At 42.9% G+C, this 27,214-nt stretch overlaps 1 long non-coding RNA gene across 2 annotated transcripts in view; it reads right to left on the bottom strand.

Annotated features, from left to right (window-relative positions):
- Positions 1-260: 260 nt before the first annotated feature.
- The window catches only part of LOC133498655 (uncharacterized), a 124,786-nt gene continuing 97,832 nt past the window's right edge, over positions 261-27,214 (bottom strand). Inside the window, exons 3-4 of one of the 2 annotated variants that reach the window (XR_009794399.1) lie at positions 19,211-19,272; positions 261-1,177 (exon numbers count right to left, since the gene is read on the bottom strand). This is a non-coding gene — a long non-coding RNA (uncharacterized LOC133498655). Of the gene's footprint in view, positions 1,178-17,818; positions 18,198-19,210; positions 19,273-27,214 lie in introns of those variants that run through there. The other variant, XR_009794415.1, reaches the window with a different exon arrangement.

Here is a 27,214-nt window from a genome sequence, read left to right as displayed (position 1 = left end):
CTGTACAGACCTAGGAGTTGTTATATATTCTATTCATATTAAGTGGATGATGATGCTTCACTAGTTATGAAAAGTCTCTAGAGGAGTAAAAAAAATGGGGAAAAAGAGGAAAATAACAAAAAATAAATAAGGAAAAAAAAGGAGTCTCAATGGGGTGGTAAAATGAAAATATGGCATTTAATGATGAAAAGTAAACTATGACCATTTATTCATTGAGTCTTACGCAAACAGACAAACGTTAAACATAGTAGGTCCCAGAATCCTTAAAATATGAACTCATTAAATTTTTTACTCTCGAACACACACGCTGTTCAAGTGTACGAAGAGCACACGAGCATCGCAGGTTACACGATGAACTCAAAGCGGAGTTGGTTAGCCTCCAGAAATAAACAGCGGCCGCGAGACTCTCCACTGCTGTTATCCACAGAAGGAGTAATTTCTGGGTTGCGTGGCGGTGGCGAAGCGAGGTCGCGGGGGTGTGTCGGCGGAGGTTGCGGCCCACCCGCCGAGTGTAAAAAAAGGCTGCCGCCGCGCGAACTCACTGGAGTGCACGGAAACGGGCCACCAGCGAGCGCAGTCTGTCGCTTTTTGTACTTTGACGTCACTGTGACCTACTAAAGGAGATATGCTATGCAATTTGTTCCCACAGATTACAAGAATTACAGCACATTCCAGCCATGCTGTCTGATGCAAACGGGCCACTGTTCCACGTCCCATCTACTGCGGGGTGTGTCAGCGCGAGTAAGCTTTTGTCTACATTTTTGGGTGCGGCGTAAATGGTCGGCAGTTAATTGGAAGCTAAACTTTGAATGCGCATGTGCAACGGTTCAGTGTTTTGATATTTAAGACATCATTTGCTGTTCTCCGACATGGGAAAATTCACTGGCAGGAGTCTGATCAATAAATAGATCCAAATATTTCCAAACTGTAAATAAATCAAATTAGCTTTTTGTGCTTCTGATTTTATTATTTCAATCTATGACGGCTGCAATTTGTGAGATGCCAAATCGATTTTTCTGTGAAAGTCACAATTCAATCCAGCTCTATTCCGTTCTGCCCTAAAGATTCAGTTTTGACAATATGAGATCAGGTCAACACACGATGACGAGAGAATCGTGGCACTGAGATGAGAGTCCCACGTGGTGTCATCGGCGGCTTGCAACAGCCATACGGGGGACTGGAAGAGTCACAGAAAGGTGTGTAAGTGGATGTCCTTGGGGATTTTTATGTTATCAAACACTTGTGAATTTTGCTGTTTATAGAAAGTCACGTTCAAAGGTTAAGAGTGCATTTTAGGTTCATCCTGAAATATCACCCGCAAGCCCGACACCCTGAACACTCTGTGAATAAAGGGGGCCACATTTGGTCCGTGGACCACAGTTTGACAAAGCCTGGTGTAAATGCTCCCAAAGATTGCGTTCTATCTCCCGGAGGCAAACAATTAGTTCTCGGCCTTTTATCAGCGCAACGAAGCTGCTCTTTTTTTTCTTTTCTTTGACGAATAGCTGAGATGATTCTGATATTGAAGGTATTTCTCACGCACGGAGGAAGACTTAGATTAGCGCGCAGCAATGATAGGAATGCATGGGCACGCGGATGAGGGAGCTGTCGCCTTGCACATCTCTCTCCGCCGTCTGCCTCCGTGTCATTATGACGATCCCCGTTTGCGACCCCGTCCTACTCTTTGCAAATCGCGCTGTCCGCCCTTCCACCTCTCCATCGCGCCGTCTCTCCCCTCTCTCCGTGACCCCTGTCCATCCTCCAGCGTCGTTCTCATTTGGCGAAACCCCCCACCCCCCCACCCCCCATTTTGGCACGTCGGCACGTGTTTCCATCCGGGTGACATTTCCACAGTCACGCCTGTCACGCCGCTCGGCTCGCCGCCACTGAGGTGTCATTAATGTGTTGAGCTTATTGTGCTTAGTACTAGAGGTGTGCTCTCATTAATCCGAAGCCTTTCATTAGGCGGCGAAAGCATGCGCGTGTGTTTCACGCGCATGAGTGGGGTGGAAAAAAGTGATTAGGATGAGAGAGCATCTAATTACATGGACATGAAAGACTCCTGAAATTACTCGACAAAGCTCCCCATCTAAATCTTGTCACCAGCACATCACATTCCCACCACATGCTGGCAAAACGCAGACCTCTGCAATGACAATTCTGCGACACGCTCCTCTGTCTGTCAGGACGTCTGTGTGAGTACTATGACTTCAACATATACTGTATTGACCCTGTGAAGAAGGACGAGACGAGAAAGACAAGTTTCTGACACGGCGCTGATTAAATGTGTTAGTAAAAGTCCGGTATTGAGTGAACTGACCGTGGAAAAAAAAGTGGGGAATAGCAAGCAAGCAAATTTATTTGTATAGCGCATTTCATACATGAGGCAACTCAATGTGCTTTACAAACAAAGAGATAAAACATTTAAAACTGGATAAAAAACAATAAAAATGACAAACGAAATATACAAAAATAATTAAAACCATATACTGTGCAAGTAATATGAACAAAAAGTGGACATATATAAAACAAAGAGTTTTCAACCGGGATTTAAAAACATTTCCTCTGACCTCACCTCTGCTGGCAACTTATTCCATTTGTGTGCAGCATAATAGCTAAATGCTGCTTCACCATGTTTGTTTTGGACTCTGTGCTCCACTATTTGACCCGAGTCAGTAGATCTCAGATCCCTACTGGGTTTGTATTCTTCAGGACCTAAATCATTTAGTGATTTTATAGCCCAGTAGCTGAACTGTAAAATCTATTCTAAAGCTGACTGGAAGCCAGTGCGAGGACTTTAGGATTGGAGTTATATGCTCTGAGCGCTTTGTTTTGGTCAGAACGTGACCTGCAGCATTCTGAATGAGCTGCAGCTGTTTAATCCGCTTTTTTTGGGAGTCCAGTCAGAAGACCATTACAGTAGTCAAGTCTACTTGAGATAAAAGCATTGATGAGCTTTTTGCTTGGATTACAACTAAGGGAGCAAACAGCCATTCACAATCACATTCACATTTTGTTTTCCAAATTTAATTTGTTCCGTCATCCCACAACGCCCGTGACCCATATCTCTGAAATCATCTTTCCCCATTGAAATGAATAGAAATGTCATTAATGCCCCTTCAACCCCGCACCCCCAAAAATAGTATATTTTTTGTAATCTGCTTTTAAATAGTGAAGAGTCCTGTAGAGTATTTTACTTTATATAAAATACACAAAGATAATACAACAAAAAAGATTGTAAATACTATGCTTGCATTTGACGATGAAACATAGGACAGTCACAAGCTGAGTAAATGTCAGTTTTATGCCGAGTATTAAGAATATATACGTTTGAGTATTCTTATACTATCTGTCTTCATTTGTAGCTACCGTATAAATGTAATAAATGTAAACATAGTTTTTTAGAAGTTTGTACCGACCGCAATATCTATGCCAGTTTCATTAGCTTTATGGTATCATCCATTATACAGTATGTTAGCATAAAGTTATTAGACCGTCTTTAGAGAAAGTTAGATTAAATAAACAAGATAATTGTTTTATATTTGACAAATTTAAACTGGGAGTCGGAATTAACAGTTTAAAGCTAGCAATGAACCTCATTACTGAATAATGTTCATCGTCTGCCAAAGCGCTGATGAATTTCGTTGCCTACATCCAAGCACTTGCAACTCAAATTGTCGCTCATAACGCAAAGCAAAAAAAAAAAAATAACTTCAAATGTGAGCTCGTACGTCAAAAAATGTATTATTTGGGCCACCCGTGAATTGAAGTGCCACTGTAATTCGTCTTTCTGCCAGATACCACCACAGACGTAGCTCTTCGCAATGAGGATAAACTGTAAAACTTCTTTGGGGCTCGAGCAAAATCGCCCCCATGCCAATCCCGAAATTCCACGTCTGTATGTAAACTCCCTTAGAAACAGCAGCAATCACATCCAGAGGGAAACAAATACTTTTGAAATGTTAACTACTCTCTGACATACAGTAAGGGCGTGTTACATGTTTGACTTTTTTTTTTTTTTTTTTTGACAGATGGATCAGTTCCTCAGAAGAAGAAGAAAAAAAAAGTTCTATGCAAATAATTGACAGCTCCCAGGTTTGATCTTGTTCCTCGCCAATTCCCTCTGGTGCCGAGCCGCCAAACATCTGGTGCCTTCCGGAAAGTGGGACGCAAAAGTGTCACACCGAGACTCGGGCGCCCGGCTCAGCCGTGCATTTGCGGAATGTTTTTGTTTTTATTTTTTTGCATAAAAATAAATTAACTTGTGGTTAATTTATCCTTTCAGCAACAAGCCAGCTGCCGTTTTCAAGCTGTTATTTTTTTTTTTCCTTCTCGTACGCAAACTTTTTGAAAGATTTTTGAGCGGCGTTTCATCTTCCATCCGCCGTATCTGCCGTGCCATCGCATATCCGCCCGAGATCTTTTTCCTGGTTTTTCACTGCAACTGGGGCACATTCCCTTTTTGAGACAGACAAGCAGATTGCATCTCAAAAATCCGCCAAGCCTCGCAGCAAATATGCGCCAGTCATGTCAAATATCAAGGTGAATGATCCGACTCGCGAGCGCAGGCCATTTCTGCGGCAACCTGCAAAGAATACGTTCGGGAACTTCTCGTCAGCCTCCTTCGTTGTTATTTTTCATCTATCTTTAGTTCCGTTTTTAATTTTTTTTCCACCACGAAATGTGTCATTTTCCAAACAGATGGGCTTTAATAAAACATTTTGTATCTGCCACAGGAAAAAAAAAGGGGTCCGCTCGACGCCGGGAGAACAGCTCAAGTTGTTATTGTGACGGCAAAGCCGGAAAATTCTGAATGTGATGAGAAGTAGGGCAAAGGAAAAGTCTTACATGTGTACAATATGAGATGATGTGAAAAGATGTTACTCGTGAATATCACATTGCAATTAACCGATACGTAGAAACAAAACCTATACACAAGTCAATAAAAAGAATGACAAAAATCAATTTATAATCAGAGCTGCAAGTGACCTGCAACCAGTCCAGGGTGTATGCCGCTGTACATGGTCGTATGGATAAATGTATAGTTAACTATTTGGAATATACATCACAAACAGGTATATGATATATGCAAATAATACAAATAAATATAAAAATCCATCCATCCATCCATCCATTTTCTTTGCCGGTTATCCTCACGAGGGTTGTGGGAGTGCTGGAGCCTATCCCATCTGTCAACGGGCAGGAGGCGGGGAAAACCCTGAACTGGTTGCCAGCCAATCGGCCGCAATCATAATCAAACCTAGGGGCAATTTAGAGTGTCCAATTAATGTTGCATGTTTTTGGGATGTGGGAGGAAACCGGAGTGCCCGGAGAAAACCCATGCATGCAAGGGGAGGAGAACGTGCAAACTCCACACAGGCGGGGCCGGGATCGAACCCGGGTCCCAAGAACTGTGAGGCCAACGCTTTCCAGCTGTCCACCGTGCTGGCCTAAACATGAAATTATTAACATAAAATTATGAAATGTACCGATTGTGGATGAAAAGGCAGTGGAAATGTCTTTCTGATGTCATTGTAGTAACAACAACAACAAACAACAACAACAACAACAAACTATTTTGGCTTCTGCGGGGTCAGTTGTGATTCTATTTGGATTTGGCAGCAACGGTCCGGTGTGATGGCCAATCAAAACAACACCACACATTCGCAGAAAAATGAACTCAAGTCTGCTCAGCCGTGAATTTCTTTTCAAAGGCAAGCGCTGGACGGTCGGGTGTGTGTGTGTGTGTGTGTGTGTGGGGGGGGGGGGGGTCATTGTTTTCTGGCTCTCTCTCTTGTCACTCATTCTCACACCCACACACATACAAAAAAAAAACGTGTTACAGTAGATTGTCTTCCAAACAAACAGAAGACAAAAATGATTGAGCAATCTAATTTTTTTTTTTTTAAAATCGCTCAATGGACAAAACAACGGAATGACTTTCCAGAGGTGTGTGTGTGTGTGTGCACGCGCACTTGTACTTCCGGGGCAAAAAGGACTGTGGTATGATTACACACCTACTCCGTGAGAATAGTCAATAATTACTTTATCACACACATTTGGCAAGCATTTACCTCTACAGACAATTGAGAATCTTGTTGATTCCTTTTCTAAACCTTCCTCTGATGGGCCCCAAATTCAAGCAGTTCTTGTAGGCTTTTCCTGACATTTTTTTCTCGTTTGCTAGCATAGGCCTGAAGATTATATCCCAACATTGACTTTGAGCACCTTGTGTATAATGAGAATTCGTGGGTTTAATCATTTGTGCCTTTTTGTAACCGTTCCTCTGAGTTTTTCTTTGTTTTCAAATGTTCTGCAAACAGCGCACCAAGCAAACCAACCACACATTTTAAGTGGACCAGATTCATGATGCAGCAGTCAAACCTTTGTAAGGAATCAGGAGGGTCAGCTTTGGTCCTGTGAAAAGCCTTATCTGATCCTACATCAGTCCAGAAAGGACACAATCAAATCTTATCGAGGAAGAGTTAATGTTTCCAGCATTACTTATCGACTACTTTACATCCTGATGGCTTAGCACAAAGTGTCTTTTTTTCCCCCGCTCTTCAGGAGCAAAGACACAGTTCAACTTGAGGGATTATTTCCACCCTGGGAGATCTCATTTACCGGCTGAATTATAGCGGTGAGTGTTTCTCCGCCTCTTTTGTGAACAGATCCGCCAGCAACCTCCCAAAGACCAAAAGACAGTTTAAGCAGGAAAGGCTTGCACAATGCGATAGCGTGATGGACGGCTAAAGTGGTCGTTCGCAATTGTGCTCGTGTTTAGTATTGGTCAAATTACTGGAAAAAGGATTTGGGTTACAAAAAGTGCCTTCAATATGTTATTCTTCATTAAATGGGAACATTTGAAAACTTGGTACAGCTTTTAGAAAGAAGCAAAAAAGTCGAGACAGATCATTTACTTTTCGCAGGCCACATAAAATGATGTGGCGGGCCGGATGTGGCCCCCAGGCTTTAAGTTTGACACCGGGCCAGGTGTCAGGCAATGAGTGGGCGGAATCGATTGGGGGCCAGGGCGAGCCGGGTCACGTTCACGGGGGAGCGCGGGATAATTTAGCCCCGCCGCTAAAGATGCTGAAAGGCCCCGGCTTGTCACCTTTGACTTCCGCGTGACCTCGTTACTGTGGCGACGGCTCGCAGCAAAATCTTTCACCTTCTATGATTCTTGCAATGTGACCCCCAAGATAACTTTCGGAATAAAAAATGAAGAAAATTGAGGCTGTGAGGTGGACACACATACACACACGGGTACATACACCACTTTATCGAGATAATTTATAATGCAATAAAAAAGCGGCGTCAAAATTCACCTTTTTCAGGGATGGTTTTACTCAACAAACTGAAATGAATCTCCAGTGTAAATTTAAAAATCATTACACTCTCATAAAACAGCAACAGCATACACCTTAGTGCTCTTATTCAAACAGATGGACTAAAATGCAACAAAAAAAAAAAAAAAATCAAAAAAATAAAGAGATTTGTTCTCAAAATGAGAGAAATAGTCAAACTATTTATTGTCTCATAATTGTGTAGATCTGTCTCCTAGTTTTAGTGGCTCACCAAGCATGAACCTGACTGCATGTCACCTCTTTGAAGGCATATTTTTCAACATTAATTTCAATTTCACCATCATGTGTTCCTACTTCAGGTTAAAAAAAAAAGGTGGCAACATGCATTGAAAAGGTAGCAAGCAATAAAGCTTGCTTCATTAACAACATGACATGGAGGCGCTAATTCAAACCGAAAGGTCCGCGCGCACACCAACGCACTGACATCTGAAAATGACAGATTTTGATTAATGGCGGTAGCAGAAGAAACGGCGTCGGATACGTTCCGCATAAAGTTATGACATTTTTATGAAAACACGCAAACACACCCGCACCCACACGGCGTGACTCGCTCACCAAGAAATTCCAGACTGCCAACCACGACTACTGATTAGCGCCATCTTATTCTGTGATATGCTAAAATACATCCCTCGCTGATCAAATAACCTTGAGCAAATTCTACTCCTCAACTTCCATTTGAGCAACGGAGCACACACAGCGCAATTCAAACTGCAATACGTGGCTGGATTGCGATTTCCAAATCTTTTTTCGTGCAAACATTTTTTTTTTTTGGTCCCACCACTTACAAGCCTGTCAATCAATAGCCTCCAATTACAAATATAATACACTCAATTGACTTGACGGGCAGCGGATAGATTGCGGTGTGGAAAACTATTACGGGGGTGCAGAGAAGTGAGCCTCTGGAGTTTTGTGTGTGTGTGTGTGTGTATGCTAGGGCCTGTCAGACATTGGCTTGAAAAAAAAAATACGCAGTCAGGAAGTAATCACTTTCCAGACGGATGGGGGAATTAGGCTATGTTTAAAAGGATGCACGGATGTCTAGCATCAGCAACGTATGGACGACAAAACCAATCACGTCTATGTGGAAAAAAAAAAAAGTAAGACCTTCCCTATGAGGATGCCTTTTTGTCAAACGCAGACAAGCATAAAAAAAGAACAGACAGAGTGATAAAAAGCGTGAAGGACAGGTGTAATATTGAGGAAGATCTAAAGACATGGCGAAGGATGACAGGCGGAGACTGTTTATTGGAAAGCTACTTATCTTCATAAATATGCCGCGGACGATAGCGGTCGGACTGTGTCTGACTGTGAGCTGTACGCCCATGTTTACCCTCCATTAATATCGCATTTGCACGGTAGGGGAATCGAAAGAGTGGGTGCCTCTTTGGATTCCTGCAATTCGCGAGTTTCTCCACACTGAGAAAGAGTCAAGGCCCGCTGTGTCAAGGTTGATGCTCATGATATCCTTGTCCCACCGGGTTATGGATTGCGTAAACTCACTCGCTTCTGCGTCAGGGACAGCAAGATATGAGATCCGAAAGAAGAGTGGTGGGGTGATAAATTCCAGATGATGTAGATTATAGATTACTATCATTATTAAAAACATCTTGAACATTTTTTTGTGGGAGGTTGGAACAGAATCATGGCATTTCCATTCATTTCAATGGGGAAAGATGCTTTGAGATACGAGTGTGGTCACGGAATTTGTGTTTCAAGGCAACACTGTCATTGACTCTGTACGTAGATTGTATGCTAGAGGAAAGAAATTTATTCCTAGTGCACCTACATTATGTAAAAAAAAGATATAACCAGGATTTAAAAAATATATATATATTTGCTTCTTTAAGTCAAAGTAAAAATCACAAGGACGTACTGAAATTTTCATCTGAACTCAGCCGGTTCTGAACAGCGCTGTGATGTTGGACATGTTCAACATAAAGCGAATGAATCATGTCTTTAAGTGACATAATATTCATGTCAAATTGATGATCCTCCGTCGACGCTCCACAGCTCTCCGGCTTTGTGCCTCGGAGGGACGTTTGTTTATTGAGCAGTCTTTACGTTGGCTTTACGGGGTCATGGATTCTCCTCCTTTCAATATGTCAGACGAGCCACGGCTCCATTTTCGCGCTCAGGAGTCCCCACCGAAATAAATAATGTTGGAAAAATAGTTAATAAGATTTTTATGATCAATAAAACATCAGAGAGGAGCTTTGATGTCAGTCATTGCGGGCGTGTTTTGATCAGTATTCATCTAAAAATGAGATTGATGACTTGCTGCTTTCTGTTTGTGCCCCTGCAGACTTGTGGCTCGTGTGTGGTGATGTGGGCATGTCCGTGTATTGTATATGCGCGTGTGATGGCTGCTGACGTTACAGTGGTCAGTAAGAGGTTTTTTTTTTTTTTTCATTTTATTTTCACACCCCCTTGCCCAAAAGCGACTAATGTAAAATTCATGCTCTGTGCTGCTTGTGCAAAAGAACACTGGAGGTTCGCACATCTGTGTGTGTGTGTGTGTAATGATGGTGGTGGAACAGTGGGATGAAAAGAGAAAAAGATGAAGAGCGAGAGACAAAATATTTAAGAAAGAACGATGATCCCCTTTGGACACAGTAAAGAAGAAGTGGGTTTGGAGGAGGGGGGGGGCAAATAAAGTGATGCTGTCCTGCTTCACTGACTTTATGATTCAGAGCAGAGCTGCAACACAAAGGAGATGTCTCGCAGTAATTGAATCCTGACCGAGTGCAAATAAAATAAAATAAAATAAAATATGTTCTGTAGCCTACTGCAAAATTAAATTGCATTTTTTTCTAATAAAATACAATGCCAAAAATATGAAAACATTGAGGATATTGAAAAAGTGTCAAATAAAATATCAATCCGAAAGTATACTGTACTTACACCGAATCCCCCTAAATTATTATTTTTGTCTGTGGCTCATAAAATATAGTATATTGAGTATATTCAAAATTATCATAGAGAAAGAATTTCATTAGGTATTATATTTAATTATTTTTGCTTTTTAATAAAATAACGGAAACAAATAAGTAAAGTAATTTATGTTGGAACAAATCATTTCGTCACTATATTAAGATATTAAGCATTCATTATCATCTCTTTCTAAATTTTATATTTTTTGAGTTCACAAAAACAAATTATGAAGCCGTGTTGTAAGTCACACTGATTATGATAAGTAGTGTCTGGTGCATCTGCCTCTCATAGTCAGGAAATTTGGGTCTGAATCCCAGTTGGAAGAACTTCCCATTCATATTAAAGTTAATTGAAGATCAAAATGTCTCTCGGTGTGAATGACAGTGGGAAGAAGTTATAATTTGACAGAAATTTAAGAAATGAATCTCGTTTGTTCTTCATTACAGTAGTTTTAGCAGGTTGATATCACTTCACCTCCTTCCTCCTACACATTGGCGCAATGGGAGCGTCTTCCTAATTGTGTGCTGAGATTCCCTGACAGCCAAGGACGGTCTCGAGTTCCACTTCCTCAGTCTCTATCCGGCGTGATTGAATGCGTCGTGCTCCTCGCAGAGGCGGCACGTTGAGGCCGCCCATGCCTGTGGTCGCCCGATCATTTTGATTTCCCCAGTTGTACTTTGCTACAATCGTACTTTAACCGTGCCGCTGCCATTTTGTACATTCCCGTTGCCAATCAAAATGTCCAATCTTGTCTCTGTATTAAAAAAAAAAAGTGCTTCTCTTCAATGGAGTGGAAATAACGTTTCCAGTGGGGCCGGAAATGGATTCTACTGTGAAGACATAGTCTATCAATGTGCAATGTAGATGCATGTAACAATAAAATGTTATTGGTAATATATTAACATATTCATCCATCCATTTTGCACAGTGTTTATCCATGGTCAGGCCCTTTCACACTGCACTGAGCACAGCGCAGCGGCGTCAACCAACCCATTCAATGTGTATGTGCTGCACGGCTGCAATGGCACAGCGTTGTGCCACGGAGGCACGCTGTGACAACATCCTTGTGCATGTAGGAGAAGTGCTGGAAAAGTCGTTATAGAGGGACAACAGCCAGCTACAAAGCTCCAACAGGCTCTTAAACTGCTCCCTGGTCCACCTAAATTACACCCTGAAGTGGTCTTCATCAGCTCCACCTCATGAACAACCCTAAACTGACCCAAATCATTAAAACTGGAGGAACACATTCCCTCATTTACTTGCTTCCCATCTCTTTCTCCTGCATTTTAGAAGCAAAGCAAGGACTTTCAGTTCTAACAGTGACAAATCCATTCTTTCAAGCACTTTGGTCGCTTAGCAACCAGCACCAAAAATAGGCAAACTTAGGAGACGGAGACTGGTACCTAGAACTCCTACCTAGAGCTAACTTCACAGGCTCAGTACACTCCACTGCTGCTATTCATCAGTGTCAACATGAGTCGTGACGTCAAGACAACGATAGTAACTTGGTATTTAAATGATTCAACAGACTGCTAAGTGGAAAGTGCACTCAGTTAATTCTTCTTCGTTTGAGTTGCAAAATGATTGCAATTTCCTGCAAGCCAGCTTCCTATATCAGAGCACTTTGAGCGCCAACGGCAATGACGTCGACAACCTGCAGCTTTCGGTACCTTTGACTAATGATGCTTTTAATGAAAGCCGTGAAAATAATTGCGCCGCACACGTTGCGAGGTGATGGACGTTTAAGCGGTTCTATTATTAAGACTGCGTCAAGGCGGACACCTGCTGGCTGCGTTTCCCATTTGCGACACGCAGCTTTGTCGAAGCATGAAACACAGGTGCCGAGAAGTTTTTCTCGGGCTCTGTCAGGTAAATTATATATATTTATATTGTAAGAGTTACCTCGCAGCGTGAAAAGGAGATTCACATAACTTACCACGTCATTAGGTACACCTGAACTTAAAATCAAATTCCAAACCAAAAAGCTGCAATAATGCTATTGATCATGCTTACTTTTGATACATGACACAGCAGGTGGTTCCCCTTTAATACCAACAACGTTCCACCTTTTGAGGTGATATTTCAGCAGTAACAGGTGGGACACACCTGTAATTCCTTGAATGTGGACTGAAGAAATTGAATTATTTCCCTCTGCATCAGAAATTTGGGTTCTTGATGAGCAGCATGGACACGGAAGAGGCGGGTTTCAAGTCCTCCTTGCAATGTTCTGCCTACAGCGCATCTGGTTTGACTTTAAGCAATGACGAGGATCACAAAGCAAAATCAGGACACTAATTAAAAAATGTCCTATAATCAAGGGGCATGGAGATTGGGAGTGAACAAAAACAAACAAAATGGTTAATCCAGACAGTAAAAACGGCCAAAGTGAACACAAATTACTGGCACTTTGAAGGATAATACCCGTACTTGAAACACAAAAACTAGCAAAACCAGACAAAAGCAATACGAACCTTACTTTCCATTTCAGGTGCAGCTACAAACCAGCCGACTGACAGACACAAAGCAGGCGCGCAACAAGAAGACGACGCTCACCGACGTTCACAAACACAACGTGACACACGAACGGGAACTTGACAAGGGGATAACCTCGTTGCAGGATAACAGATGGTGAACTTGCGTATCGGACTGTTTTATTGCCGGAACAAGAGTAAGAAGTCGCGTACCTGCTGCGTCGGAAGCTGTTGTTGCTGCATTTTTTTTTAAACATCAGGGATCTAAGCGTCTGATTGCAGGATACACAGTTGTGGCAATGTCCTACTTCACTGGCTTCTATGTAAAAGGCACAGGAGGAGAAATAAAGTCTCTCCGTCTAACGGCAGTTTTAGCGGAATGTGCGTGACAGAGCTTCCTGATTATTAGCTTTTCACATCTCAAATGTCCTAAGACTGTCAACGGCGACTGATTATTGGAAGTGGTAGAAACTCGGCTTTGTTCACTTCACTCACCTTGTACTCTCACCCTCTGTCTCTGCCTTTGAGTTTCGTGAAAAAGAGAACAAAAAGCCGGTGTGATGTATATGCCGGGATGCCTGGCAATCGTCAAAGCATCGATCAAAGGTTTTAACGGCGCGTTCTATTCATAGAAAGCCATTAATCACCTCGGCAGGCTGAAGCCTCAAAAGAGCCCGTAGGCGCAAAACTTTAACGCCGAGACCCCTTTATTTGGGAGTGAGATCTGAACAAAACGTGGGTGTTAACTTTGAAAACAACCCAGCCGTCACTGCATATGCAAATATGTCACTTTGCTGAGGAAGTCGCACTCATGACGGTGCAATCTGTTGACAAGAGGTGTCATTTTCATTTGCACATGACTTACGTGGTGGTTTTTTTTTTTAATGGGAACTTTAAGGTACACACACATACGCAGTGCAGTTGCCCCCCCCCCCCCCCCCCCGGCTGATGGTGTATCAATCAGCCTCTCATTACATTCCTCAGTGATATTCACACCATTAAACACAGCGAAAATAACACCATTGTGTATTCAGCATCATTCCAGTGTGGGCCTGTGGGACAATAATGTGCGTCCAGATGGATTTGCTATAAAAAAAAAGAACATTTTCAAAGTCAACCAGTAGTTTGTGGAAGGAAGCTCAAAAAAATATGCTTTTCAAAAATGTTCAGAAGCAGGATGACTCATGGCGCCAACAAGGAATGTCGCTATTTTTGGGAAAAAAAAAAAAAAATTGGCACCGAAATGGAACGTAAGGATGAAATGAATCCATGGTGGTGCTTTCAGTTAGATTTGTTTTCATAAACAAGCGAGCAACTCAAAATCGCAAATCATCTTTCCCCATTGAAATGAATGGAATTGTCTTTCATCCGTTCCACCCACCACACACACAAAAAAAAAATTGTAAGTTGTTTTTAACTAAGCGGTCTAAAACATTACACATTACAAAACACATGGCCATGACATAATTACATACTTTAGAAGAAGAAGAATGCACATAGTCATCGCATGATTTTATACTTTAGAATGTCAAGAATTACATAGTTTTATTTCAATGGTTATTGTGCTGCTCTTTCTCTCACCTGTGGGCAGCATTGATAGGTTTCCAATTACCCGTCATGCCTTGCGACGGCCGTCATCTTGTGTGTCATAGAGGTCAGAGAACACAGGTGATGGGCGAAGCGGGAAGTTTTTTTTCTATCGTTAATTTATCCGATTGGTCTAAGAGTGATGATGTCGTGAGAAAAAGGGAATCCTGGGACTGCGGTGACGTCAACTGAAACCTATCCATGATGCACACATATGGATGTACTGTACATTGGTCTCAGCAGTTCAGCAAGACGCAGTAATATTAATTATTCTTTGCTGAGGATAAAGAATATGTGCTTGTGAGTATTATTATATTTACTTTGTGTATGTGTCGTCACCGTTTATTTTTAAATATCCATTGCTGAAAGGGATAGGCTATATTACAGCATCACCTACGACGACAAGCCTCAGCTGGGAGTGATAAACAGCTTGATGTTATTTTTGAGGGAGATTTTTTTTTTTTTTAAATCCTATTTTCCATGTTGCTAGTCTAAATAAAATAGCACCGACACTGTAGAATTCTGACTTTGGATGGACTATCTGAGCGGAAAAACATGCAAAGACAAAATGCATTTAGGGAAGAAATTTTGAACTCATGCGACAGCCTCTTCATCATCCACACAGAGTTGGAACATTCCTTCAAACACCCTAAAAAACTCATTTTTATTCTGTTTAATCGACAAAAGATATGATTCATTATTATGATGTATTGCAAGGCTGTATTTGGACATGTGGAATTCACAAGTGGTTCTATATCAAATAATTTATTATCTGCTAACAAGAGGTGGGAATTGAGCAAGTACAAGTCCGTTAAAATTAAATGTTGGAACTGGCCTCCCACTGGTGTCAGGAAATAGGGGAAAAGAACAGACCTTATTAGTTGCTGAACCATATTATTTTAATGGCCAAACTGATGAGAGGCTTCTCAGAAAGAATCTACAAAAGTTAAAGAAGAAGGAACGGAAAAAAAAAAAGTTAGGAAATCAAAACTTAATCCTGGCGAGCGGAGGAAATATAGTGGGGAAAAAAATTGCAGAAAATCCAATCCTGCTGTCTTCTCGTGTTCGCACTCCCGACATCTCCACCCTCCGCTCATCTTTGTGTTTGGTTTTTATTTGTTTCTAGTTCCACTTCACAGACATTGCCATTTATAGATTCAATTAAAAAATATGTAAAAATAATGGCCAGACCCATGCAGCTTCCTCCTCTAATTTGCAGAAATACAGAACAATACATCATTTTTGGGTAAGGATGAGTATCTCCACGGAGTACATTCAAAATTGCATAATATTAAACCCTTTGTGTGAGCAATATACTGGAAAAGCATGTTTCTAGCGCATAAAGAGCAACGCAAACGGTAAGATGGGAAACTCTGCGGCGCCGGCAGGAGATCCATGCATTTTCCAGCGAGCGGGCTAATTTTAAGAGATGCGGCGCCGACGACAGTGCCAAATTGAAGCCCGTGGAATGGAATGCGGAGACGAGAATAGCCGCTCGCTGAATCACAATGTTTATCCGTGAACACAAACAAAACAAAAATAAAAGACGCGCGTGGGAGGTGACATATCTTTCCTGGTTGACATTCCTTAGATGTACGAGTGGCATCAAGAGCACATTTTGACACCCGCACGTCACGCTAGGGGAAGGTTGGGGGAGAATTGCTGCGGAAGCCGCGCGGCTGGCAAACGCTCTTAAGCGCTTGTGGCGGTTTTCTGCAGTACTTGTGGAAGACAACCACACTTGGACTTTGGACAAAAACCAGGCTACACCCTGGACTGCTTGCCCATTATATGTTAGCATTAAGTTAGCAGACTTTCAACATATGTAATTATATTACAAATGTGCTTTGTGTGTTACTTTCACAGCTAGCTACAAACGGTTAGCTACAACTTGAAGTACAAGTAAGTACACTTTGCTCCTTCTTTTGGTTTCTTGAAAGTGATGTTACACGACGTCTTGACAGCGAGAGTGAGCAGAAACTGAGGAGTATTTTCAAAAGTCTGTTTTTCAGTTTTTCTTTAGTAACTTTAAAAGTTTTAATGAGGTTAAAGCATGTAGGAGAGGTAATGCTATCCCCAAAAAGTTTTTTTTATGGTCTGTCTATATCACAAATTTTTGTACTGCGTATGAGGATGGATCTGGAACAAGTCAACTTTATTCCTTTCAAGAAAAGTGCTGCACATACAATGAACGTGCCATATTCGATTCAAAAAGCCATCAGCCTTAGCAACAGTAACTAAGTGGGTAATTTTTGGCAAAACGGTAATTATTCCGCTCTACCGCCATCAATCTCTCCATTTTGGAATCGAGGCTCGCTTGGTGCTCATCATTTCTGCTGAGCACTGATTGACTTCTGCACGGCCCCCCTTTCTCCATCCATCTTGGCGGCTTACTCCACCCCCCCCCCCCAATCGGTCACCATCAGGAATGACTTCTGGCACTTCACCCGTGTCTGTCCATGCATCTCTTCTCTTATCCTCCTCCACCCCCCCCCATCCATCGCTCTCAGTGTAAACAGACAGCCGCGGTGCGGTTAAGGAGCCGTGCGGCGCCTGTTATTTATAAAAACAAAAGGCTACACGTGCTGAATGTGGTGGTCAAATGCATCGGCGCAGATTAATTGTATGCAGGTGACAAGACGCTTTCATCCTCTGACTTGTGCATTTAATCATCAAGACGCATTGTTTGCTTGCCAGTGTGAGAAATGACAGTATGATGCGGTGCAGTTCTAGAACTTAGCAAAATAAAGCCAAATTGCCGGAAAAAAAAAAAAATTGTACGGCATAGTTATACAATAAGGAAGTGCTTTTATTTCGGTTCAGAAGTATCTGCTTCATGAAGACATGGCACATAGTGGAATAGTGGTTAGCATGTCTGCCTCACAGTATGGGTTCAAATCTTGGTTACATCGGCGTCCTCCCACAACTCCAAAAACATGAAGGTTAAGTTCATGGAAGGACTCCAAATTGAATGTTCGTGTGAATGGTTGTTGGTCTGTAAGCGGCCTGCTATTTGCGGGCAACCGGTCCCCGGGGGACGCTGATTGATTGAGAGGAATCGCATGAATTCTACCGCCTCACATTCATCTGCGCAGGGTCCATTTTGAGCACCCGCTGACTAAATATAATTCCTTGGCCAAGAGGCCGTTGATGAAGGCAAAGTGAACCCGAGCATGTGCATATATCACGCTGCGAAATTTGACACGAGCATTAATTTCATCTAATTCGAGTTGGAAGTTATTACCTGGGAGTGACTTACATTATAAAGTTGAACGTAATGGCCGGAAGGAATGAGAGAACACGGGGTGGGGGGGGGGGGGGAGAAACAACTAATCACATGAAATGAATGAAGAAGACATGACCCTTGCAGACAAAATGCAGAAGGAACAGAATTCCCATAGAGCAGGGGTGTCAAACTCATTTTTGCGACGGGGCACATTGTAGTTACAGTTCACCTCAGACTGAAACTATAAAAATCTTTAATCGCCTCATCATATCCATCCATTTTCTCAGCTGCTTATCCTCACAAGGGTCGCAGGGGAGTGCTGGCGCCTATCCCTGCTGTCAACAGCCAGGAGGCGAGGTACATCCTGAACTGGTTTCCAGCCAATCGCAGGGCACAAGGAGACAAACAGCCACACTCACAATATCTCCTTGGGGCAATTTAGAGTGTCCGATTAATGTCGCATGTTTTTGGGATGTGGGAGGAAACCGGAGTGCCCGGAGAAAATCCACACCGGCCCGGGGATAACGTGCAAACTCCACACAGGCGGGTCTGGGATTGAACCCGGGACCTCAGAACTGTGAGGGCAGCGCTTTCCAGCTGATCCACCGTGCCACCCTATACACACACACACACACACACACACACACACAACACACACACACACACACACACACACACACACACACACCACACACACACACACACACACACACACACACGCGCACACACATTATATCACGCTAGCCATCACTTGAAAGGGACTCTGGAACTTCACCCAGTCTAGCTGTACACAAGCCCTCAGCCTTATATTTCAATCATATGTCCCTTTAATAAACATTTTTTTTTCACCTCATGAAAAATCTACGACAACAACTAAAATAATCATACGTATGTTCTTCATCCAAGCACATTTGAGCTCGCTTGCATACATGCATATTTACACAAGAAATTAGTTTTGGAATTAGAAATCAAGGGCAATAGGTTTTTCAACAATTGTTGGTGTTTGGAAACAACAATGCTTGCAATTTGTAGATGTTATTTATTTATCTATTTATTTATTATAAGAACTTGAAATTTTGGAACAGATTTGAACAGGAATCATGGAAGTTGACACACGTGATTTGCCTTTGCGGGCCACATGAAACCATGTGGCGGGCCAGATCTGGCCCCCAGGCGTCGAGTTTGAGGACCGTGTGAATCTTTACATCCAGCTTTTTTTTTTTTTTTGGGCCAGAGAGCCCCCCCAGTCAGTATCATGAATCATTTACAGTCTTTCCCTCAGGAGCACGTGTTGAAATATTAATGCTCTCCATTCAGATCACAAAGCCGCCCTGACCTGCATTGTGGGGTCCGCTCCCCCAAGGCTGCCGCGCCTCACCGGAGCCCATACAAAACACTTGCCTGCACCGTCTCGCATGCAGAGATACACCGCGACTAAACAGAACTCGCCATGAAGCGTGTGACTAAAACGGATATATTAGCACAAAAGTGTAGCTTACCAGTACATATTACTTCAAAAACGGGCCCGCGCAGAATCTCTTTGTACACAAACAGAGATGTGAAAATCTCGCCTTCAGATAAATGACGGCGCATGGAAAACATCCTCATTTTTTTGTCACTTCTATTACCTGCGATAGCTGTGAGCAGCCTGCTCAGGTTTGTAGACTTGCTTCAGGGACCGTGTCGGCAGCTGGAATACATAAATAATATTATTAGCCAGGTGGTCCGGTGGACAAAACACGCTACAAGCTAGCCGTTTTGTCTCCCACATGGCGATGACCCGTTTTAATAGGATGCTCATGACAGCTTTATCAGAGCCGTGTTGCAGAAACCCTGCAAGCGCAGACTGAGTTGAATACATTGTCATATATGATAACATTTCTGCCTTCAAAAAAGTAATAATGCTCACTGTCAGCGGGGTGATGAACGGACAATACAGTGCTACCTTGACTCGAAACTTTAAACTGCTCCACGAACAAACTCGTACTTCTATTTGCTCATTTCAAATCAATTGAAATGCTGTTAATCCATTCCAGCTACCTCCCCTGACCCCATTTTTTTTCTGTTTGGAAAAATATTACTGTATTGTTGGCAAAACTTAATAAAAGAGAATGTAAAAAACAAACTTTTTAAAATAATTGGTCAGGATCTATTTCCTCAGTTTTAGCTTCGTATATTAAAGGGGAAATCCAGTGGTTTGCATGAAAAATCTATCAAATAGGTCATGTAATATGTACTCTATTTTGACAATCTCATGTTAAACCATTTCTCATTTAATAGTGTTTTGAGAAGATTTTTAGACAATAACGAATTTTCAAGGGTGCTGCCATTTTTGCGACTCACATGACGTGTAAGGTGCCGCACCAATGGCTCGATTACATTGTGCCCAGCACTGATTTCTCGGGTTTATCCTCATCTGATGAAGAAATAGCAATATCGGTTGATCGGGAAGATGGAGGAGCTCCGGGTCAGCAGACGCGGATGGTTCTTCGGATGGGAATGACGCGGATTCTGACGACTGAGCTCCGGCGGCGGGCCGGGAGCCGAAGCTCGGCTAACGGCCTTCATCAGATGAGGATAAATCCAAGAAATCAGCGCTGGGCACAATGTAATCAAGCCTTTACCTTACAGGTCACATCCACGCATGTAAGTGATGTGACTGGCGAAAATTCGTAATTGTCGATAACAATCTTCTCAAAACACTATGAAATGAGAGAGCATTTAACATCACATTGTCAAAATAGAGTACATATTACATGACCTATTGGATACATTCTTCATGCAAAAGCCCCGGATTTCCCCTTGAAAGCCAAATCCTGGACAAGTCGAAGCCAAGCCCAAGAATAATAACGACAAAGAAACAGAAATTTCAAGTGCGGCGTACTCTGTCCCTAATGACAGAAAAACACAGCGAAATGTTGTCTTTAGCTTTTTTTCTCCTTGGCATTTTCTTTTTTTAAACACACACTGCAGACAGACATTAGCAACATCTGCCACAACCGTGCTCTTCGAAAAGATGAAGACCCTTTTTCCAACTGCCAACAAGCCCAATTAGTGTCCCCCCCCCCTCCACCTTTCCGCATCAAGGCTCACTTTCTTCCGTCAATTCCCTCTTTGTTCTCACCTCTAGGAAAAAATAAAAATAAAAAAATCCCACACTTTGCCCCTTTGCTGGTTGGCTGGCTCACATGTCAAAGTATTTGCTGCTCCCCTCTCTCCATCCCTCCCTTCCTAATTTTGATTCTTTCTTTTTCATCACAGCATGAACGGCTCACTCCCCGATGCACTTTTAATAAGGCTTCTGTTGGGATCAATCCCGCCCGATCGATAGTTAATATTAGAAAGAAGCGCCCGGACTTTTTACTTGCGCAAACTCCGGCATATTGTCCAGACACGTCTGCGCTCAACCTATTCACACCGAACCTAATGAGATATTGAATTGGCCTCAGCTACGCTAAAGGTGCACCCGACGTTGTACCCTCCACAATTGCTACATTTCTCCTCCGAGTACCTGATAATATTTGATCAGCGGCTCATTTTTCTTCATTTGGTTCATCGTATCCAAACAATGCGAGCCTGGCGTTCCCCCGAACTTCCCTTTTGGCTCTAACGCAATGGAGTTGAGCTGCGTAATTGATATTCTGCCAAGTGTTTCCGATGATAAATGAACCCGGGGCCACTTGGCTCTCTGCGCTAAGAGCATTTACATCCAACTATGTTCTTTTTTTTGTTTTTTTTTTTGTTTTGTTTTGTTTTTTGAAGAGGCTACTTTCAAGACCGAAAACAAGAACCGAGTCTCTCAAGACGGTCCCAGATCTCCCATTAAGCATGCATTACACGCCAAAGTCTACTGGTTGTAATGAGCGGGCAGCAGCCAGATTTTAAGTATGTCTTACTTGGGCTGTATAATTTATCATGTTAGGAGCCTCAAGCTTTTTTAATGGTCTCCACTCTCATTATCCAGTCTGTTTTTTCATCGTGCCTTTCAGAGCGTCCCCCCACCCCCCTAATGGAGAGACAAATAGATTCATATGAGATGGTAATTACAGCATTAAGCGCCGGCGTTCGATAGAACAAAACAGGCTGGAGTGCCTTTGCGAGACACGAGCGGCGGGCTGAGAGTCCGACGGTGTCAGATTACCCAGCATGCTTGTCCGTCACCCGTCTCAACCAAGTTTAGATTTACTTTCTGTCTCGGTGGTGACGGGTGAGGCCTCCGAGGACGTGTACGACTTAGCCGAGAGGTGCCGGGAACTGATTTCTTGTCAGTTCAGATGCCAACTCCCTTCTCCTGTCCCAAAAAACAAGCAGATGAAGCACTGAGGAGGTTAAAGGCATGCGCAGTCGTCTGCCTCGAACAATCTCCAGTCGTCCCCGACCCCAAAGATTGTCTCATTGTATGGGAAAATTTACTCTAACGAGCGGTTTTGCCACAAAAAAAAAAGACGAGTGAGTCATCGACTGGTGTGTCATTTCACAAACCGCCCCGGGTAACAACATTCTACTGTTGTCTACGACCACGCCACACCCCCATTGAGGTATAAATAGTACTATAATACTTAAAAATTCCTGACTGAAGAAACCTTTTGCAGAATCTCATTGTGATTTTTATTGAGGTAAAAGATTTCGAGAACATTTTTCTACAGCTTGGCAGTGGAGTTGAAGGTTCAGATGTCCAAAGGTTTTGACATCCATATAATTGGATTTTTGACTTTGAAACTGTTATCGGTACTGATCATTTTCTAAACAGATCCTAGTTTGTCGGGATCATTTTAAAAGCTACAAGATAGGGCCTTTGATGATTTATAAGGGAGGGGCGTTTGGCTCAAAAGCATCAAGGTGACGTTGCTTTAGTCTTTAATCGTGACTTGTTCTCAGCCAGTCTTGGTCTTGACTTGACCTCAGTTCATGTGCTCTCGACTACAGCGATGAGGGCCAATCGTTGTCAAGCTCTTAGGATGGCAGGACTGGGGTGCAGTCACGCTAAAACCAAACGATGGGAAGTATACACTTGCCGTAGCGTCTTGGGATATTGAATCATTAACATTAACAAGAGGTCTGAAGGGGGTCCAATTGAATCTTTTATTGATTACTAGATTAGGGTTGTTCAAGGAGTACGCCTCTCCATAGCAAACCAGAACTATGTTGCAGTTTGACAACATTTCCAAATAAACATCCTTTGAATGAGACACTTAAGTCATCCCCGAGCTACGAACTCTTCGCTTTGCCCAGGAAACAATCGAGTAACTGACAGCATTGTCAAAAACAACAAGTGCATCTTTCGCGCACTTGGAATGCAGCTCGGCAGAGCTCCACGTGTTGTCGAAAATATTAGCATTGAAAATCCACATCCCTGCCAGGAGGAGCTCATGAATAAACAAGACTCCTATTTGTATAGGCATCCCTGCGGAGTCCTTCCACTATTGCGCCGTTGTACTAACTAGCTCTGTTGTGGGAACATGACAGTATCGCCACAACACATGTTCTTAAGTGATTAAAATTCGCTCTGCCCTTGTAGGCCTTGCTTATCAGCGAGCAGTTTTGGTGTTCCTCAGCCACACTGACGGTCACTGGGGGCAGCTGCGGGTGGCAGATAAAAACGGCGTTTTTCCATCGTCATTGAGCCGCCACGCATCGATACCCGCGCGTACCGCAGAATGCTTATCAGGGTGGAACGCTTTGTCCTACAACAACTGAATCCCTGCGCTGTATTGGCGCCTTGTTCTCTTATCTGAAGCCTATTGGTGGAAGACTGCGGTTATTGGGTTTTCCCGGGAGAAGACAGTTTCAATCCTTAGCACCACGGAACACAGCCAAACATTGTTGGCGTGCATGAGATTAAGATCGTCAGACATCTTTTCAGGGTGACACATCACCACAGACTCATCCTTCATGTCAAAGTGCACCGTAATTGAATAAAGAATTTTAGTACCACGGCGTTAGCAGTTAAAGTCACAGCAGATACAAGCTCAGAGGGGATGATTAATCTTTTATTGCACAGGAACATGTGTGTGTGTAACCCAGACTTGGGTTTATTTTACAAGAGAGAAAGGAAGTCTGCGAGGTATGCCGGATTGGTTGATAGGTTTACACATCAGTCACGGTCCACGGGTGAATGAATTACAGGGAGGGAATCGATTTCCACCCACATCGCTCTCATTATCTCTCGAGAGATAAAGTTTGCGGTGAGGAAGAGATCCTCTCAATTCCAAAAACCTTAAAACCGGTCCAGAGTACTTGACCTTGCAAACTTTCCCTGCTCGCAGCCAAATAAAGTTTCACGTCAGCTCCCGGGCGCTGCGAACTAATGAGGGCTCGTCGAGAGAGTAGCGCGTGCTATCTGTGGGGCCTTGTTTTGAAATGAAAGGTCATTCTCACCGGATGAGCAACCCCGATACCAACTCCTCGCTTATCCCCAGCTCACCCCTCGCTGGCCGACTGGGAAATCAAACGCCGTTAGACCAGAGAGGGGTCCTTTATCACGGCAGTCATTATCCTCCGAATCATCACCCCAGCCGCGGAGCGTCATTTAGCCTTCCCATTTAGCTTCTCGCCGACCACGTGTCAAAAGGGAGCCACCGGTGACAATGTGTCCGGCAATGTCGGGAGGCTTCGGGGAATTATGCGGGAAGGAAAGCAATTAGCTGCCCTGATAGGGAAGAAGATTCAAAAGCGGGGCCTGTACGGTAATAGAACAAGTAAGGAAGGCGAGATTCCGTCGGAGATGGAGAGCTGAACGACTTATTAATGCGGCTAATGAGGCCACTGGAATTACCACCGAGATGCTCTGCTACGCGAAAGAGGGCCTGCAAAGGGGACGCCTTCATGTTGCATTTGGTGCCCAGCAGGGGGCGACTTCCAGTGGGGAGCTTAATGAGCGACGTGGGCTCAGGAGGTTGAGTGGCCATTTCATACTTGGCAGGTTACCTAGTCGACCTCTGGTTCCCGAGACGGAGCCAAAGTGTGCTTCGGATAGACCTTGAAATTCTAATGGCTGCACGCACTAGACGGATTTCTTTTTGCCCTGAAAAGGGAATGGATGGAGGGATCGCTGCACACTCTTTGTATTTCTATATAAAACAATGACATAATAAATGAGAATGTAAAGATTTTTTTTGCCTTTAAGGGGCGTGGCCTAGTGCAGGACATTTGGGGTTGCAGTCAGTCGGGTGGGCCGTTCATCACTTCAGTTTTAGCATCTGCTCCATGCTCCTCTGCGACTTTTATTTTTATTTCATTTTTGTTCATCCAGTGGGTGACGTGATTGAAAGTGCATCTGTGACTGTGGCTTTTTTTTTTTTTCACCCCCACTTCACTCAAGCACTATGGGGGGGGGGGGGGGGCGCTCTTAAGTCTAGGTACCACAGTACTTTATTTATTGAATGTACGACATGTACTTCAACCCTTTTAACATGAGAGGAAAAAAAAATACTCTGTCAGGCACTTCTCAAACTGCGGGGCCCGACACCCTTGGAGCCAGTGTTGCAATGAAGGGGGGGGGGGGGGAACCCTAAAGAACATGATTAACAACATTAATACATATATTCTTTATTGTAAGTTGATTTATATCACTTTCTTATGTACTTTCTTCAATGTTTATAAGGATGAGATTAGATTATCCTTTATATACAATATATAGAGATGTACGCGGGGGGGCTGTGGTCAGGGGGGTCACAAATTTTCTATTTCTTCCTGGGGGGGGTCGTAATAGAAAACAATTGAGAAGCACCGTATTAAGGACAGAAAGATAAGCATTCACACTCACATTTTACGCCTACAGACAATTTAATCTTTGATTAATTTAAAATGCATGTTTCTGGAATATGGCGGGAGGTCGGACTACTGGAGTTTCACGCCATGTTGACAGAGTAAGATTTTTATTTATTTTTTTCAGAACAGTGCATAGAAATCACACTTAAGCAAAAAGTTTTTTTTTTTTTTTTTTTTTCCCGACAGGGTGCCCACTGCCCAGCGCAAGAGGCAAAGAGTTTTGAGGGATGATTTTGTGTTTGAAAAGCACCAGTGATTCCTCACAGCATGGCTGCCACTAATTAGTCTCGCACACATATTTCCCCAAAGGCCCCTGGAACCCTTTTGCTCTGCACCAACCGGGAAGTCAACCCAAGATGAGACAATGATGGGTCGGGGAGAAAAAAAAAAAAAAAAAAAAACTTGGAAAAACAGAAACACCCAAGAGATGGAAATGAATACTCTTTGTGTGTGTGTCTGGAACTATGAACTTCATTTACATTTTCGCGATAAACATTGTATTCCAACAAGATAACTTTTAACATCACACAATCATGTAATTACCATACAGTGGAAACATAGACCGGGTGCTTAATTGGCATCCAATTTGCAGCACCCAAAGTTTTAATTTAACGACAAAAACTCTCTGTTTTGTGTAACACCGAGTTAGCTACAGTGTTATAGTAGTAGTTAGATGAAATTACCGAAACAGTTATACTTTTGCTGTCCAATGTAAAGCATGTACAGTCGCGCCTTGAGATACAGTACAACTAACTTGACATGTTTTGAGGAATATGAGCTATCACTGATAAAAAAATAAACCAGATTTCAAGCTTTTTATTGCAAATCCCAGTTGAAATTTACCACCAAACTAAACAAAGATTACATCTTGTATAGTTAAAACTAGTACAAAGCTTAGCGTTTGAAACTGCTAGCTTGATGGTAATGGTAAACAGCATCTATGTTACAATGCTTTAACCTTAGAAGCAACAGAGTGAACACAAACGCTCGAAAATATACTTAAAATGACGTTATCAAATCATTTTTTATCCTCTGCATAGAACAACTAATTAATTGATTAATGCTGAATTGATGAGCCCAAGAGGAGATGAGTCTCAATGAACAGTATCAGTATCAAATGTGTCGTGCACCGCAATATAACAAGGGGAACAGTATATTTCCAATAAACAGTGCAGCTTTGTTGTAGTGGTACTGCAGCACGGTCTCGAGGGAAGATGGCCGCCGTGAGCCTGGCTGATGTCTGTGTACCCTGCGAGGTTGAACTTGTGCGCTGGTGGCTCAGGTCGCTTTGCCCGCACCATTCAAACGGAAGTGTAAATCTCCTTGCAAGTGTACCCTTGGGGTGGGGGGAGGGGGAGAAGCGAGGCCGGTGCGGGGAAGTGCACGGGAGCCAAATGCGGGAAACCCACAGCGAAAATGCCAGCTTTAATCAGAGTTTCCTTTTGATGCGAGTTAACAAGCAACAACCTCTGCTTGATAAAAAAAAAAAAAAAAAAAAAAGAGAGGAGGAGGAGGAGGGATCAACAAAGGGTGGCCTCGCCACTGTGGGGCGTTCCAAGGCAATTGGGATGGAGAAAAGTCATCGACAGCCAGCCAATGATAAAACCTTCTGAAGCCCAGCGCTTAAGTACAATTGAACCGCTATTTGTGCCTCATTACATTGATTTGATGGCACCTGCACACCAGAAATGCTGTCGTCGACTTTCTACCTCATTACATTTATAATGTTGACTTCTAGCTTGCATTTAGGATTTGACTCTGTATGATTTGAAGCATAAACCATTTCAGTACTGGCATCTTTTTTTCTTTGTGTTTCTGCTAAATGGCGTCGCTTTTCCTCATCCGTTAGTAGGGCTCATAAA

Source organism: Syngnathoides biaculeatus, chromosome 1 (assembly GCF_019802595.1).
Source record: "Syngnathoides biaculeatus isolate LvHL_M chromosome 1, ASM1980259v1, whole genome shotgun sequence".
Taxonomy (NCBI): Eukaryota; Metazoa; Chordata; class Actinopteri; order Syngnathiformes; family Syngnathidae; genus Syngnathoides; species Syngnathoides biaculeatus.
This window is presented reverse-complemented; position numbering and strand designations above follow the sequence as displayed.